This window comes from Tupaia chinensis, unplaced genomic scaffold (genome assembly GCF_000334495.1).
Source record: "Tupaia chinensis unplaced genomic scaffold, TupChi_1.0 Scaffold000627_1, whole genome shotgun sequence".
Classification (NCBI taxonomy): domain Eukaryota; kingdom Metazoa; phylum Chordata; class Mammalia; order Scandentia; family Tupaiidae; genus Tupaia; species Tupaia belangeri.
In genome coordinates, this window is record NW_006160147.1 from 3,742,193 (window position 1) to 3,747,101 (window position 4,909).

At 49.3% G+C, this 4,909-nt stretch overlaps 1 long non-coding RNA gene across 1 annotated transcript; it reads left to right on the plus strand.

The window, feature by feature from the left end:
* The first annotated feature begins 18 nt into the window (after nucleotides 1-18).
* On the plus strand, nucleotides 19-1,562 carry LOC106736074 (uncharacterized). Its single transcript, XR_001371203.2, has 3 exons — nucleotides 19-204; nucleotides 507-828; nucleotides 1,526-1,562. It is a non-coding gene; the product is annotated as an uncharacterized LOC106736074 (long non-coding RNA).
* The last annotated feature ends 3,347 nt before the right edge of the window (nucleotides 1,563-4,909 follow it).

Genomic DNA, 4,909 nt, shown 5'->3' on the forward strand with positions numbered 1-4,909 from the left:
CGGAGGCCGGCGAGCCTGCCCCGCACACACACCGCACCCGCAGCCGCCACACCTGTGCAGGAGTCCGCGTGCGCCCCGCGGCGGAGCGCGCAGTGACCTCTTTACATAAGCCCAGGCCGCGTCGCGCCCCGCGGGGGAGGGACAGGGCACCGCAGGAGCCGCTCGCGGATCCACAGGGTGGGGAAAGCGGGGCACCGAAGCCAGGTACCCAGATGACGGGACCAGACTCCCTCCGGTGTGGGGGCGGGCGTTTGTGAGTGTTTGTTTTGCATGGGGAGGCGTGGAGTCCAATTACCCAGTTTATCACGTACGCAGACCCAGTTCGTGACAGCCTGGCTGAATACTTGCCTTTGTTTGGGGGGCGGTATTATCTTATGGTTTAACCTCATAGAAACAAGTCGTGTGGGCGCGACACTCGCAGACCTGACACGGGTACATTTAAACACCCCGTGGGCAGAGACCTGCTCACATAAGCTTAACTTACATTTCCCTGCCCGTCCCAATAGACATATCCACGGAGAAACTGACAGATGTACAGATGTGCAGACACACAACGAAGACACAGGGGCAATCTCCCCACCCCGCCTCCTTCTGCAGCTCGGTCTCGTCATCAGCCCGGCACCGGCACCACTGCCCGTCTTCACGCAGCTCAGAGTGGAAACCTGCTTGCCGAGGCTCCAGCCCACAGGGCTGGTAGTCGTTTCAAGACACCCTCTAATAACCTCTCGAGGACAGTATCCTCTCGTAACTCAGGTGCCCATGACACCAGTCGGCCACCTGGTCTGGGGCACTGCTCAGCCTGTGGGGTCCTCCTTTTATCTGGTTCCGGTGAGTATAGCCAAGTTTCAAAACACCTAGGCTTGGTAGACTGATCTGGGTTTGATCCTGGCTCTGAAAATTATGTAACTGCTTTGAGACTCAGTTTCCTTAATTCTTTTTTTTTTTTTATTAATTTGCCAGCAGATGCATACCCTCATGAGAGAAAGGGAAATTGAGAAGGTACCCTCCTCCCCCATAAGGGATGGTCACACTGCAGTCCCTTCTGCATTTTTCCATCCTGATTGAATTTTGGCCACCAACGCATACATGCCCAGCGTGTTTTTAAAGCCATAGGGGCTGGGATTTGAACTGTGTCTGGCCATGAGGGATCCTGTTCCCTTAACCACTGGCCCTAAAGCTAGCCCTTTAGGTTGGCCCTAAAGCCAGACTTTTTACTTTGAGATAAATTATAGGTTCACATGCACTAGTAAGAGTATCTTTCACACAGTTTCCCCCAATGGTAACATCTTAGAAAACTATAGAACAAAACCACAGCCAGGGTATACGGAGGGAGTATCCCCAGGAGGACAAGAATCCCTCCTGTGATCCTTTGATGCCCACACCTACTTCTCTCCTGCCCCTTTCTCCCTAACCTGTGGCAATCACTATTCTGTTCTCCATTTTTATCATTTGTATTTCGAGAACGTTATAGAAATAAAATTGTACAGTATGTCATCTTTTGAGATCGGCTATCCTCTCTCCCCAGCATAATGCCCTGAGATTCATCCAGGTTGTTTCAAGATCAAGAGGATCATCCCTGTTCATTTCTGAGTAGCGTTCCACAATGTGGATAGATCCTTGTAAGTTTTTGTGAAGATTAAATGAGACGGTGTGTGTAAAGCATTCAATAAATCTTCTGACATATTGCAAGGGCCTAGTGCATTTGTGTGTGTGTGTATTTGCCAGAGGGGCACGCACTCACCAGAGAGAGAGAGAGAGCCCCCCCAAGACGGCATGGTCAACATCACCATTTTTCCCTCCTCAGTGTTTCTGTGTCCCATTGGGATTTTAGGCGCACACACACATCCCTCACATGATTTGTGTCAAGCTGCCAGGGCTGGAACTTGAACTGACAATGCCATGCGGAATTGAGTTTCTATGCACAGCACTTAACTGCTGCACTATGGGCTGACCCTCTATTAATACCATTCTGACCAGGGCCAGCAAGTGGTGTGGATGTTAAGACGGCTAGATCCCCCAGGGCCTAGAGTAATTCAGATCTAAGACCCAGTGGCCTAGAATGGAGAGGGAATTGTGGCATGTCTATCTTCCCTCGGGGTGACTGCTCACTTTATCTGTCTCTCTCTCTCTCTCTCTCTCTCTCTCGGTGCCATGCACATACACCCTCTAGCAAATGAGCACAAACAAAACATCCCTACCATTACTGCTATCAACAAAACCAGCAAAAAGTAAAACAGAGAGCAACCATATTCGCCTTCCACTTAAGAACGACTTCCTGAAAGACTGGAAGTCACAGTTGACAATAGGCCCATGTTAATATTTCAAGGTCTTGGCTTTAAAAATCCACTGTTTTTGGGACCAGCAGTTGGCATAATGGCTATGTCGCTGGACTCCATGTAGTCGACCATGGTTCGAGTTCCGGACCCAGGGGCTTAAACTCACAACGCGCATGTGTGCGTGCTTGCCCAAGATCCCGAGAGGAGAATGGAGGAGAAGGGATTGCGGCATGGACATCCCTCCTGGGGCGTGATTTCTCTCTTTCTATGGCTTTATCTGTCTGGCGAGTGCACGTGCCCTATAGCAAAAACCTCTCAAAATAAAATAAAATAAAAACACTTAAAAAACAAACAGTAAACGTTCACTGTTTTTCTTCTTTGAATTCTCAGTACTTAAAAAAAATCTGCACCTCAGAGCTTACACAGAAGGTAGCTGTGGTTTCTCTATTCAGTAAGAACTCACACATTCTGAACAGACGTGGTCTGAATAATGAAGTTTCACAGGAAAGGGAAGCATTTTCTTTTCTTCCTAGGGGTCCCAATCTGCCCGAAGGGCTAGGGACCAAACCTCGACCTCAGCTTCAACTGTCTTGGAAAAATCAACACGGGGTAATCAGGAAGATAGAAAGCCACCAAATTTCCTCAAAGAGACTGGGGGGGTTGGGGGGGTCCCATCGTTGGCCCTTTTGCCAGCTGAGCCTTCTAACAAAGCAGTGAAACTTTTGGGCCCCCAATGTCCTCAGTTGGGGCAGCTTCAAAAGCAGGTATATGGAGTTCCATGCCACTGTGCGTTTGCATCACTCAGAGAGCAAAACAAAGCCCTTGTTCACCCATTTTCTTATCATTTTAAAGCAACCCTGGAGGAGTTTGTCAGGCAGGCCTCGGCATCCACTTTCTATGAATGAGGAATCTGAGACTAAGCAGAATGAAGCGACCAACTGAGCCATGCAAGCCGTTCAGGGTGAGTCCAGGGATGCATTCCAAATCAAAGGCTCTTTCCGTTTATTATAACTAAATCACAAATGAAAGAATGGTGCATTATTGAGGAAGCCAAGCTTTTCTACTCTTTCCTGGTTCTAGGTTTTGTCCAGTTGCAGTACAGAAAAGATCCCAGATCCCCAGAGAGGTTCCAGTGAAGGCCCATGCTGTGTGCCAGGCAGCAAGTGGAATCCAGCCCCAGCCCAGGCCCGCATTGTAACCTAGAGCCCGTGTCCTACAAGAACCGCCCTCCACACAGATCATGCAATCAATCTTGGGACCTGGACCGTTGGAAAAGTACTAAGAACAGAATGCCTTCCAGGTCATGGCCTAATTACTGTTCCGGAAGTCCTGGCTTCTCTCCATCTCTTCCACCTCTTCCCTGTGGCTCATCCTCCCAGCCAGGTGACATCTTTTAGTCCTTCATTGAGTGCACATTGAGGAAGCTTGTAACCTAGCAACCGCCACTTAAGATTCCCTGAGTCACCTGCAGTTCCATGGCTGGACTGAGTACACCAAGCTGGGGCCTTGGGAGTGCCAAGTGGAGGGTGAGAGTCCAGTGACTCTGGTCCCTCAGCCCACATTCTAGTGTGTAAGAACTCACAGTCAGGAAGTCCTTCCTCAGGTCACACCAAAACTCTTCTTGTATTGGGTGTGGGTTTCTCTTCTCTTCTAAAAAGTACATGGGGGAGACAGCAGGTGGTGTGGTGGTTAGGGCACTGGACTCTCACATGACTGACCATGGTTCAAATCCTAGACCTGGTGCTTTGCTTTCTTGCTTTCCCTCTTTTTCTCTCTTTCCATCTCTCTCCAATAGCTACAACAAGTTAAATAATAGTAATAATAATAAATAAAACAAATAATTACTTTAAAAAGTGCATAGGGGTCAGCAGGTGGCATGGTGGTTGAGGCTCTGGACTCCCATGTGCCAACCATGGGCTGAATCCAGGACCTGGTTGCTTCTTTTTTTGTTTTCCCTCTCTCTCTGTCTGTCTCGCTCTGGTGAGCACACGTGCCCTATAGTAAATTCAAAATAATAATAATTAATAAGTAAATTCTTTTTAAAAAGTGTGTGACCTTTGCTCTGACTAGAGGGTGGAAATGGGAGGGTGGGGAAGTGGAGGAGGGGAGAGCCAGGAAAGTCTCTAAGTATTAGGCCTTGGGGGGCCACATAGTGACATAGCAGGAGCACATCCCTCTGTGATGCTGAGGAGTCTCAGGTTTGCATCCTACGGCCGCCCTGGACATGCTATGGGAGCATGTGTGTGTACGTGTGTGCCCTTGCATGCGCATGGTCTTTGCAGGCGAAGGCAGGGATGGAATGTGAGGTCCCTGTCGGAGCTGCCTTTCACTCTTTTGATTGGAATAAGTAAATAAGTGAACTAAAAAAAAAGATGGGGTGGGCAGGTGGTGTGGTGGTTGAAGTTCTGGACTCCCACATGGCTGACTGCGGTTTGAGTCCCAGACCAGCTGCTTGCTTTCTCACTTTCCCTCTCTCTCTCTTCGGTCAAATTAAAAACTAATAATAATAGGGAACCAGCAGTTAGCGTAATGGCTATGTCCCTGGACTCCCACGTAGTCGACCGCGGTTCGTGTCCCGGACCCGGTGGCTTAAAACTCACGCCGGGCGCGTGTGCGTGCGTGCCCAAGATCCC